The sequence below is a fragment of the Dendrobates tinctorius genome, unplaced genomic scaffold (genome assembly GCF_039654945.1).
Source record: "Dendrobates tinctorius isolate UK_male_01 unplaced genomic scaffold, ASM3965494v1 ptg000155l, whole genome shotgun sequence".
Classification (NCBI taxonomy): domain Eukaryota; kingdom Metazoa; phylum Chordata; class Amphibia; order Anura; family Dendrobatidae; genus Dendrobates; species Dendrobates tinctorius.
The window spans coordinates 2,880,054-2,892,084 of record NW_027361822.1 but is presented as its reverse complement, the minus strand read 5'-3'; the positions used below and the strand labels follow the sequence as shown (position 1 = coordinate 2,892,084).

Genomic DNA, 12,031 nt, shown 5'->3' with positions numbered 1-12,031 from the left:
TTTTGTAGATCCACTACCATCCACTCTGATCACTATGTACATAGTATATTTTTCCCCTTAAACACTTTGATTATGTGTCTGTGTTTTTAAATATTAACACTGATTTTAGTTCCCTTCCTCATTTTTGTACGGCCATGTTCTTACATTCTGATATCTTCCGTCTTGCATCTAGTGATTTTTTTTACATTACAATAGAGTCATTTTTTTTACTTTATATTATACATGTGTGATAAAAGATTCTGGCTTGGCTTTTATCCTAAGTCATGTAACGGCTCGTTAAAGGGTCGACATTGACTTTTAGGATTGCTACTTCCAATAGGTGGCACTAGAGTTCTAGTTCTCTTCCGCTCTGAAGAGACAATTTGCATAATTTGATAAAAGATATTGATGGTTGTGAAGAAACCAGATTATATCTTAATTACCCAGACAACTGTGTTTTTTTGCAGGCCAAGGGGAGTTGTTTTTTTATCTGTATATTGGCTTGTGGATTTAAGTGTTTTTGTCTGTTGGGTCAAGAATATAGTCTTGCAAGCTGATATACTACTCAACATACTCTGTAGGTCTGTAATAGAGACTGTACATAGTGTATTTAACTTTGTCTATTGATGTGTAGCGATATGCTAATTGTGCATTGTATTATGAAACTAGTTTGTTGACTGTAAAAAGGGAAAAGGCTGTGAGGGTGTACTGAAGGACACTGGGTAATTCTAATAGCTTACCTGCCTGGGGTATAAAAGACCCTGAGAGACCAGATATCATCTCATCTCATGACACAGAAAGCTACCAGTCAGAAATTCTGCACAACATTCAACGCATGAGAAGACTGCAGCCAATTCATCATGGCACCATCACGAGCGACACGGATCTATGATCCTAAGGGAAACAACCTAGGAGTGATCGGCTCCGGTTGGAAGGACACAGATCTGATCAAGTGACCATCTCTGAACCATGGAAATGTTTGGAGAAAGCCAGGTTTTGGGACCCGCTGGTCGCCTGGTTCCATGGAGATGGTCAGATAAGCCAGGTGGTGATTCTCGTGTCAACTGGCTTTGGACCTTGTATGGACAGTATGGACTGTCACCTCCCTACGCTTGTTGTTATCTCTTCTCTGTGTGTATATCACAGGTGGAATGTCGACCCTGGGAGCTCTGACGTAACATCTACCATTATCCAGGCGAGTCAGCGGAAGGGTTAGGCCCTGTATTGTGCACCATGTTGGGGGTAATTGCTGGAATTGTTCTGTTTGCTATTGGGTTTTGTGGTTCAATAAAGCATTGCCACACTGTTTTACCCTAACCCTGCGTTGTCTGTGTAGTATGTTGCCCACGGGGAGATAGAGCGGGCGTTAAGTGGTCCATGCAGTCTTGCTAAAGGCAACCGGGCCAGCAGACAGGGAGCACCCACTGACCCCGTTTCTCCACAATGGTTTTTAATACTCTTTTACTTCTAGTTGTGATTTTTTTTTCAGTTATAGCTCTATGATCTTGGCCCTTTTTTGGTACCTTGACATATCAGGCACTTAACCTTTTTCGTTCATTTTGTTTTTGCCACTTTTGATGCAGAGGAGATACTTCTTTATTCTCAGTCCTGTTTAATACAAGACACTAAGTGGATGTCTCTTATTATACCTTTGAAGTTTGTCAGTGGCGTTGAACCAAACTCAAGACCCCTGATATAGAAGGTAGAAACATTACTAGTGAGCCTCAGGCTTTCTCAGCCTAAAAACCTCAAAAGCATTCTTCTTTACATGCATAATAAAAAGTTATATACAGATATCATACCAGAACATTATAAGTACTGAAAATTAATCACAGAGATTTCTATTGATAGAATTATTTTTCAAAATTGTACGAAATCATTCCAGTATACATGAACATATTTTGTGTCCCTGTAATTGTAACATGTACAACACAGTGAGCGCATGATTTATGGTGATCGGTAAATAGTGTGAATAAAAATGACACCTTTCTTTTCATTGATATCATCTATATACAGTCATATGTTAAAGGTTGGGCACCCCTATTAATGTTAACCTTTTTTCTTTATAACAATTATGGTTTTTGCAACAGCTATTTCAGTTTCATATATCTAATAACTGATGGACTCAGTTATATTTCAGGATTCAAATGAGGTTTTTTGTACTAACAGAAAATGTGCAATCTGCATTTAAACAAAATTTGACCGATGCAAAAGTATGGGCACCCTTATCATTTTCTTGATTTGAACACTCCTAACTACTTTTTACTGACTTCCTGAAGCACTAAATTGGTTTTGTAACCTCATTGAGCTTTGAACTTCATAGCCAGGTGTATCAAATCATGAGAAAAGGTATTTAAGGTGGCCACTTGCAAGTAGTTCTCCTATTTGATTCTCCTATGAAGAGTGGCATCATGGGCTCCTCAAAACAACTCTCAAATGATCTGAAAACAAAGATTATTCAACATAGCTTTTCAGGGGAAGGATACAAAAAGTTGTCTCAGAGATTTAACCTGTCAGTTTCCACTGTGAGGAACATAGTAAGGAAATGGAAGAACACAGGTACAGTTCTTGTTAAGCCCAGAAGTGGCAGGCCAAGAAAAATATCAGAAAGGCAGAGAAGAAGAATGGTGAGAACAGTCAAGGACAATCCACAGACCACCTCCAAAGACCTGCAGCATCATCTTGCTGCAGATGGTGTCACTGTGCATCGGTCAACAATACAGCGCACTTTGCACAAGGAGAAGCTGTATGGGAGAGTGATGCGAAAGAAGCCGTTTCTGCAAGCACGCCACAAACAGAGTCGCCTGAGGTATGCAAAAGCACATTTGGACAAGCCAGTTACATTTTGGAAGAAGGTCCTGTGGACTGATGAAACAAAGATTGAGTTGTTTGGTCATACAAAAAGGCGTTATGAATGGAGGCTAAAACACAGCATTCCAAGAAAAACACTTGCTACCCACAGTAAAATTTGGTGGAGGTTCCATCATGCTTTGGGGCTCTGTGGCCAATGCCGGCACCGGGAATCTTGTTAAAGTTGAGGGTCGCATGGCTTCAACTCAGTATCAGCAGACTCTTGATAATAATGTGCAAGAATCATTGACGAAGTTGAAGTTACGCAGTTACGCAGGGGATGGATATTTCAGCAAGACAATGATCTAAAACACCGCTCCAAATCTACTCAGGCATTCATGCAGAGGAACAATTACAATGTTCTGGAATGGCCATCCCAGTCCCCAGGCCTGAAAATCATTGAACATCTGTGGGATGATTTGAAGCGGGCTGTCCATGATCGGCGACCATCAAACTTAACTGAACTGGAATTGTTTTATAAACAGGAATGGTCACAAATACCTTCATCCAGGATCCAGGAACTCATTAATAGCTACAGGAAGCAACTAGAGGCTGTTATTTTTGCAAAAGGAGGATCTACGAAATATTAATGTCACTTTTATGTTGAGGTGCCCATACTTTTGCACCGGTCAAATTTTGTGTAAATGCAGATTGCACATTTTCTGTTAGTACAATAAACCTCATTTGAATCCAGAAATATCACTGAGTCCATCAGTTATTAGATATATGAAACTGAAATAGCTGTTGCAAAAACCAAAATTGTTATAAAGAAAAAAGGTTAACATTAATAGGGGTGCCCAAACTTTAACATATGACTGTATATACACACCGTATATACTCGTGTATAAGTCGACCCCCCCCACCTAATTTTGCCACAAAAAACTGGGAAAACTTATTGACTCGCGTATAAGCCTAGGGTTAATGGTGGTCCAAGAAGATGCTCCATAGATAACCCCCCCATATGCTGCACAAGGGATAATGCTGGCCCAAGAAGATGCTCCATAAATACCCCCCATAATATGCTGCTGCACAAGGGTTAATGCTGCTCCATAAGATGCTCCATAAATACCCCCCATAATATGCTGCTGCACAAGGGTTAATGCTGCCATATAAGATGCTCCATAAATACCCCCCATATGCTGCTGAACAAGGTTTAATGCTGCCCCATAAGATGCTCCATAAATACCCCCATAATATGCTGCTGCACAAGGGTTAATGCTGCCCCATAAGATGCTCCATAAATACTCCCATATGCTGCTGCACAAGTGTTAATGCTGCCCCATAAGATGCTCCATAAATACCCCCATATGCTGCTGCACAAGGGTTAATGCTGCCCCATAAGATGCTCCATAAATACCCCCATAATATGCTGCTGCACAAGGGATAATGCTGCCCCACAAGATGCTCCATAAATACCTCCCATATGCTGCTGCACAAGGGTTAATGCTGCCCCTTAAGATTCTCCATAAATACCCCCATAATATGCTGCTGCACAAGGGTTAATGCTGCCCCATAAGATGATCCATAAATACCCCCCATATGCTGCTGCACAAGGGTTAATGCTGCCCCATAAGATGCTCCATAAATACCCCCCATAATATGCTGCTGCACAAGGGTTAATGCTGCCCCAGAAGATGCTCCTTAAAAAACCCCCACATGCTGCTGCACAAGGGTTAATGCTGCCCCATAAGATGCTCCATAAATACCCCCCATAATATGCTGCTGCACAAGGGTTAATGCTGCCCCAGAAGATGCTCCTTAAAAAACCCCCACATGCTGCTGCACAAGGGTTAATGCTGCCCCATAAGATGCTCCATAAATACCCCCCATAATATGCTGCTGCACAAGGGTTAATGCTGCCCCAGAAGATGCTCCTTAAAAAACCCCCACATGCTGCTGCACAAGGGTTAATGCTGCCTCATAAGATACTCCATAAATACCTCTTATTTGCTGCTGCCGCTGCTGCATTTAAAAAAAAAAAAATGACATACTCACCTCTCCGTCGCTGGGGGCCAGGTGCCAGTGTCCTGAGCCCCCCCCCCCAGCACTGGCGATATTTATCAGTCCCTGGTCCATCGTCGTCCACCGCTGTGTCTCCCGGGTCTCTGCAGTGACGTTCAGCAGAGGGCGTGCACTGACTACGTCATCGCGCCCTCTGAGTTGAATGTCACAGCAGGAGGACCCGGAGGCAGAGCGGTGCACGGCGATGGAACGGGGACAGGTGAATATTGCTCTCCCCCCCGTCATACTCACCCCCTCCTGGCACACAGTCTTCTCTGCAGCCCCTGCTTCTCCATCGGTTGTCTGCTTCCTGCATTCAGTGGTCTCGTGGTACCGCTCATTAAACTCGTAAATATGCACATATTCATGAGTTTAATGAGTGGTACCACGTGACCGCTGAACGCAGGAAGCAGACCACCGAGGGAGAAGCAGGGGCTGCAGAGACGTGCAAGGAGGGGGTGAGTATGGTCTCTGATACCCCCGCTCCCCATCCCCCGCCCACCCCATGTATATGACTCGCGTATAACCTCAGAGGGGGACTTTCAGCCCAAAAAAATGGGCTGAAAATCTCGGCTTATACACAAGTATATATGGTAAATTTTGTTAACGGCAAAAAAAAAGCTTTTCACGCAGAACTTTGATTTCCATTCTAAAACAGAACACATATAATAATAATAATAATAATAAAGGAACCCTGATGGACAACAATTAACAGGCCCACTCGGCTTCTGTTTGCTTCAGTTGTGCAACAGATTTGTTTTGGACATAAATTCCATTTTCCTGAAAAGAACAGTCAAACTCAGAAACTCAGGTGTGAACACACTCCAAAGCTGTCCGACAAAAAAATGGATACATGTCTGTGTTTGATCCGCTTGACTGAATTTGCTCATTCAAGGAAATGGGTCTGCATTTCCGGATAGCACTCGCATGCCATCCAAAATATCCTGGTTCATTAACTGAATCAGAATGGTGTATGTTGACTTTTTTTTTCCTTGAGAACCACCAGACACCAATAATTTTACGGTGGAGGACTTCATAGTGTGAATATGTCCCATGGAGAAGGGAAGAATGACGGAGAAATCATATACCTGCCTGGCAGTGAGTATGCTTGGCTTTGGTAAACGGCCATAGAAATTGAAGAAGGTGGGGGGGGTAATGTAACTTCAGCTGTGCTAGTTCATGAGACATATCATGAAAACATATCATGTGAGCAGCGCTGGAGAAACATCCTGAGGGGAAAAAGTTTCAATGTGAAAGAGGTAAAAAACCAGCTATGAGGGTTTCTGATGAGCAGGATAGCTCCATGCAAAAAAAAAACAGATATGTGGAAATTTTGTAACAGGTTGCAGGATGCAATGACAGGAGGCAGAGCAAGGGTTACCGATTTTAACAGTTTTAGTTAAACAGGATTTACTCCTCGCAGGGAGATGAATGGTTAAACGCAGGAATAAACAGTTCAATTGCAAAGGATATGCATAGATGATGAACAAGGTAACGGCAGTTCTTTTGAATCCAGCAGGAAAGTCAGTAGTTCCTCAGACTGTAGATGCTGCTTGAAAGTCAGTAGCACCAACAACAGCTAGCGCAGTGTCTTTTTCCCATGGGATCCTGTAGACAACAATGCCCCGTCTTCTGGCGGCATTGGTCGGTCTCCGGTACCTTCAACTGGGCCCCTAGTCCATATGTTGCAGTAGCTCAGCAAATATAAACTGGCAAAATCAGGGCGCTAGTGTCCCGTACCTGGTCACTCTTATGTGGCACGTGCACCATACTCACGGACACGGAGCGTACGGCGCCTTACTCTCTGGTAGTCACCCAGAACACACTGCACATCTCTCTCTCTCTGGTCCCCGCTGTTGGCGGCAGGAGACGGCGGACGCTGGCCTGCGCAATGCTGGTGCTCCCAGGACGGAGCACTCCTCTCTCTGAACTGTTGCAGTACGCCCGGCTTCTCTCTGTGCAGCGGTCTCTTTGCACACAATGGAGGCTGCCGCAGCGCCAGTGCCCGATGGGGGGGATGGAGCATGCCGCTCACCTCACTGCGCGCTGCCCCGGGTTGCCACCAAACTCCCCTCTGTTGTGCGAGCTTTAGCTTTATATCCCCCTGCCCCCCTTGGTCAGGAGGTTGGTCCAGCTTGCTGTTACTTCTCCCAGGCAAAAGGGGATCTAGCCTCAACAGTTCCTTCCCTGGTAAGAAGATTCCCACGGTGCAGTCCTCTACCTTACACTCCTCCTCTCCTTTAGCTCACCATTCCACAGGCAAGACCTCTTTGTGCTTCTTTATGTTCTTTGGAGGTGGGTCAGATGCCCACAATTTTCGCACCCATTTCTGCCTTTCTTGCACTACGTTTTACCGAAAAAAAAATTGTTCTGCGCATACCGCAGAGGTAGAACACCAGCGTGATCACACTGAGTACTTTGAGGATCCTATTGAATTTGCTCGTTAAGAGTACTCAGAACTTCAGGTTGAGTGGTAAAGTCATTTTGGGTCGTAGCGGACGGGAGTACGTCCAGGTTCAATGGAGCAGTTATTTCTGGAGTTTCAGGCCTACATACTTTCCATGGACTAGCGGGTGGCGTACTATCCATTTCGGAGAACGAGGCAAGTGGTTCTTCTCATCACGGGAACCGTGGGAGTGAGCTGTCTTTTTTAGGGCAACTTCTTGAAAGGTGTCCCATTCTTCCACACTTCCAACATTCACTTCTGCGCCTGTCTACTGGGTGCTTCAGTCAGGATCGCCGTCCTCCAGGAGAAACATACCCCCTCTGTAATCGCCCTTCATCCCAGGATATGGAATTAGATTCTGGGGTTGCTGCTGGGGTTGCTGTTATGCTCCGTTTCTCTCCTCTGACTTCTCTTAACTCTTGCCGTAAGTTACCCCAGGGTATAGTATTAGGCTACACAGTAGCAGCAACGGCTTCCTATTTCAGCACTCATTATCCATATTTCTTGCCTTAATTCATAGGACCACTCCGGCTCTTCCTCGTTCGGGGTGGGTAATTCGCTGCTCCAGTCCATCCCTGTCAAGGCTGCGTTCCTCTGCTCCTGCTCTCTTTCACGTGCTTCTGCCCCCATTTCTGAAAAAGTAATGCGCGGATTAGCTCGCAGGCGCTCACGCAAGGCTTGCTTAAGAGGCGCATTTCTAAAGCCTATCACTAGCTGGTCTCTCAGAATTATATCAGGAGGCCCGACACCTATGTCATCTCACTTAGCGATTGCAGAGTGGATCTCCTGCAGCGCGCTTATGTATTGGGTCACAGACTCCCTTCCTTTGGACACAGCTAATCAAGCGCATGCGCAACTTTCAGACATCCGTGGGGTCTCCACGCATTCCCTCTAAAATCTGTAACACCTTGGTAAAGGTGTCTCGCTCATGGGGGCTCAGAACATGATGGAGCTCCTCGCCTCTCCATCCAAGGCCATCATGGCAACCTTTGCCGCCATTGCGGGAGTCATGGGGTGCATTCTCAACATACCCCTGACTCGCTCAGTCCAGTTCCCCAACAGAGTGTTGCGCGCTGTAAATTTTGGGAGGTTACGTTACTCAACATTGCCCCCAGCGGTATACTGACTCTTGGGGCACCCCTGACCGCTTGGTCTGCCACCTATGCGCCCATGGACTGCATCCTGCCGACAGTTTGCTGAATGCAGTTACAGACAGGAGGCAGCGCAAGGGTTAACAATTTTAACAGTTTAAATTAAACAAGGGATTTACTCGCAGGGAGATGAATGGTTAAACGCAGGAATAAACAGTTCCATTGCAAAGGATATGCCCCTAGTCCATATGCTGCAGTAGATGACAAGGGTGCGGACCACAGTCCTGTACGAGCCCAACATGGCTTGGCAAATATAAACTGGCAAAATCAGGGCACTAGTGTCTGTCCCGTACCCGGTTACTCTTATGTGGCACGTGCACTGTACTCACGGACACGGAGCGTACGGCGCCTTACTCTCTGGCTCTGGTAGTCACCCGGCACACACTGCATGTCTCTCTCTGGTATCCGCTGTTGTCGGCGGGAGACGGCGGACACTGGCCTGCGCAATGCTTGTGCTCCCAGGACAGGCTCTATATTACCTATGTGTGGGATTACTAATTCTCCTATTGAGAATCCTGTTTACATGGACCTAGGGATATAGGCATCATTCTCAGTGAGGGTGATAGTTGGTAGCAGGTGGGTTGCTCTATTATGAGCATTGTATTATTTGTGTATGTGTCACATTTGTGACCATTTTTAATGTTTTTAAGAATTTTTGCTGTTTGCTGTGTTTACTAAAATTTGTATTATATATATGCTATGTCCTAATCAGGGTGATCCCCTGCTCATGGCCTATTTCTTTCTCTCCTTTTTGTCAAACATATGTACTATTTAGGTCTAGGTTGGATCCCCTTAATTATCCTTTCGGTGGTGCCCCCATTTCTTTGTTTCTCATTGCTCCCAGGACAGAGCGCTTCTCTCCCTGAACTGTTGCAGCACGCCCGGCTTCGCTCTCTGCAGCGGTCTCTTTGCACACAACTGCCGCAGCGCCGGTGCCCAGTGGGGGGGGGGGGGAGCACGCCGCTCACCTCACTGCGCGCTGCCCCGGGTTGCCGCCAAACTCCCCTCTGCTGCCCGCACTCTAGCTTTATATCCCCCGCCCCCCTTGGTTAGGAGGTTGGTCCAGCTTGCTATTACTTCCCCAGGCAACAAGGGATCCAGCCTCGACATATCTGGCCCCGGCAAGCAGGTACCCGCGGTGCGGTCCGGTCCTCTTCCTTATACTTTATTACCACAGAAGCTTAGTCACATATGTGGTTACCTATTTGTTGTGCACAAAGGTATCCATAACCTTTAAGCTAGGTGATCTCTGAAAGAACCAACCACTGTCCACCATGGATTACAGAGGACACTTCTGCAACTTCATTTTCAGATCCCCAGTTCTCCCATATTCAAGGTTGGAATCCAATGCTTTCTGTTGACTTCCAATACATATAAAATAGGAGAAGTTTTTATACAGTACTATCTTGTATCTATCGCTTAGTCTCTTTTTATGGAAAAAACATACAAAACCTACACTTGCATAAAAGCTGTGGCTTATTTTTGCATGACCATATTGCTGTGCTCTATGCTAGATGCATGTAATACCTGTCACAAAGTGTATGAGAGATGATCACTATCTAAAAGCACTAACTTACAGTTAACTTTATGAGGATCCATTGAACATGAAACTGAAAATGATTGGTGACAGGTGAAGTGAAACTAGAACCTATTGAGAAGACGGCTTCAACAGAGAAGAGAAAATATTGAAAAAACACAACCTGGTGGTCTAATACCATAATCTACTAGTTCTTGGGTAGTAGTCTACTGTCTTAGTCAATCTAAAAATGAATTCTATTTCAGTTTGTATGGAAATAGTATAAAATAATATAAATATTAATATAATTTCGATGCAGTGTTATTGACAAATAATAATTTTATTCTTGGCAGATAACTGTACCAAAAGCTCAGAAGGACATCTGATATTTTCAGATTTTGAAGCACGGGATCAAGGTATCACACCAGATACATATGAAGAACATATAATTATCCCAGATACATCTCAAGCCCTTCTTAGGAAAAATCTATCATCTGGTGCTTTTAAACGGGTTCTTTTTTCTACTTCATTTAAGGAAAATATGAAAAACAAAAAACACAACAGTACTGATGAACATGAAGTAGCTCACACAGGGGAGAAACCATTTTCATGTTCACAATCTGGGCAATGTTGCAATATTAAATTAAGATTTCTTTCAGATCAGAGAAGTCACTCAAGGAAGAAGATATTTTCATGTTTAAAATGTGGTAAATATTTTAAAAGGAAATCGGATCTTGTTTCACATCAAAAACCTCACACAGGGGAGAAGCCATTTTTGTGCTCAGAATGTGGGAAATGTTTTAGTGAGAAAAAAATTCTTGTTAAACACCAGAGAACTCACACAGGGGAAAAACCATTTTTATGCTCTGAATGTGGGGATTGTTTTAGTAAGAGATCAAGTCTTGTTAGACATCAGAGAACTCACATCGGGGAAAAGCCATTTTCATGTTCAGAATGTGGGAAAAAATTTTTACATAAATTCTATCTTGTTAGACATCAGAGAATTCACACCGGAGAAAAGCCATTTTCCTGTTCAAAATGTGGGAAATGTTTTATAAATAAGTCACATCTTGTTACACATCAGAGAACTCACACAGGGCAAAAGCCATTTTCATCTTCAGAATGTGGGAAATGTTTTATGGATAAAACACATCTTGTTACACATCAGAGAACTCACACAGGGGAGAAGCCATTTTCATGCTCAGAATGTGGGAAATGTTTTAGTGATAAAAAAATTTTTGTTGGACATCAGATAACTCACACAGCGGAGAAACCGTTTTTATGTTCCGAATGTGGGAGTTGTTTTAGTTAGAGATCAAATCTTATTAGACATCAGAGACTTCACACTGGTGAAAAGCCATTTTCGTGTTCGGAATGTGGGAAATGTTTTAGACATAAATTCCATCTTGTTACACATCAGAGAAGTCACACAGGGGAGAAGCCATTTTCATGTTCAGAATGTGGGAAATGTTTTATTGATAAATCACATCTTGTTAGACATCAGAGAACTCACATAATGGAGAAGCCATTTTCATGTTTAAAATGTGAGAAATATTTTAAAAGGAAATCAAATCTTGTTTTGCATCAAAAAACTCACAAAGGGGAGAAGCCATTTTCATGTTCAGATTGTGGGAAATGTTTTACCCAGAAATTCAATCTTGTTAAACATGAAATGACTCACACAGGAGAGAAGCAGCTTTTGTTGTAAATCATTACATTGTCTCCATTTAAAACAGAAAAATTACAAGTTATAATCAAGTAAAGTCACTTTTCTACAAGAGAAAGGGAAAACAAACTTAGAGCACTAAGTGATTAATAGAAAATGTATGTAATTACCAATGACCATTTGTTCTATAAAGTAATTACAATCCTAATTACTATAAAATATTTAATAATTCTGTGTACTATTTAACCTTTAGTCATGTGAAGTCCATTGGACCCCAATCAAGTTTGTTTTTGTCATATTTCCGCAAGTATGGAAGGCAGTTACCATTCTGTTTCGGTAGCTTCCTAGTCCTTAATGATGCTGCATCAACTACATGTGCTACAAGTAAAAAAAAAATTCTAGTATTTTTACTCGCTTATAGA

The 12,031-nt window shown here is 43.4% G+C and overlaps 1 pseudogene; it reads left to right on the top strand.

Moving 5' to 3' along the window:
* Nucleotides 1-11,826, top strand: part of LOC141051000 (uncharacterized) — a 51,947-nt pseudogene extending 40,121 nt beyond the window's left edge.
* The last annotated feature ends 205 nt before the right edge of the window (nucleotides 11,827-12,031 follow it).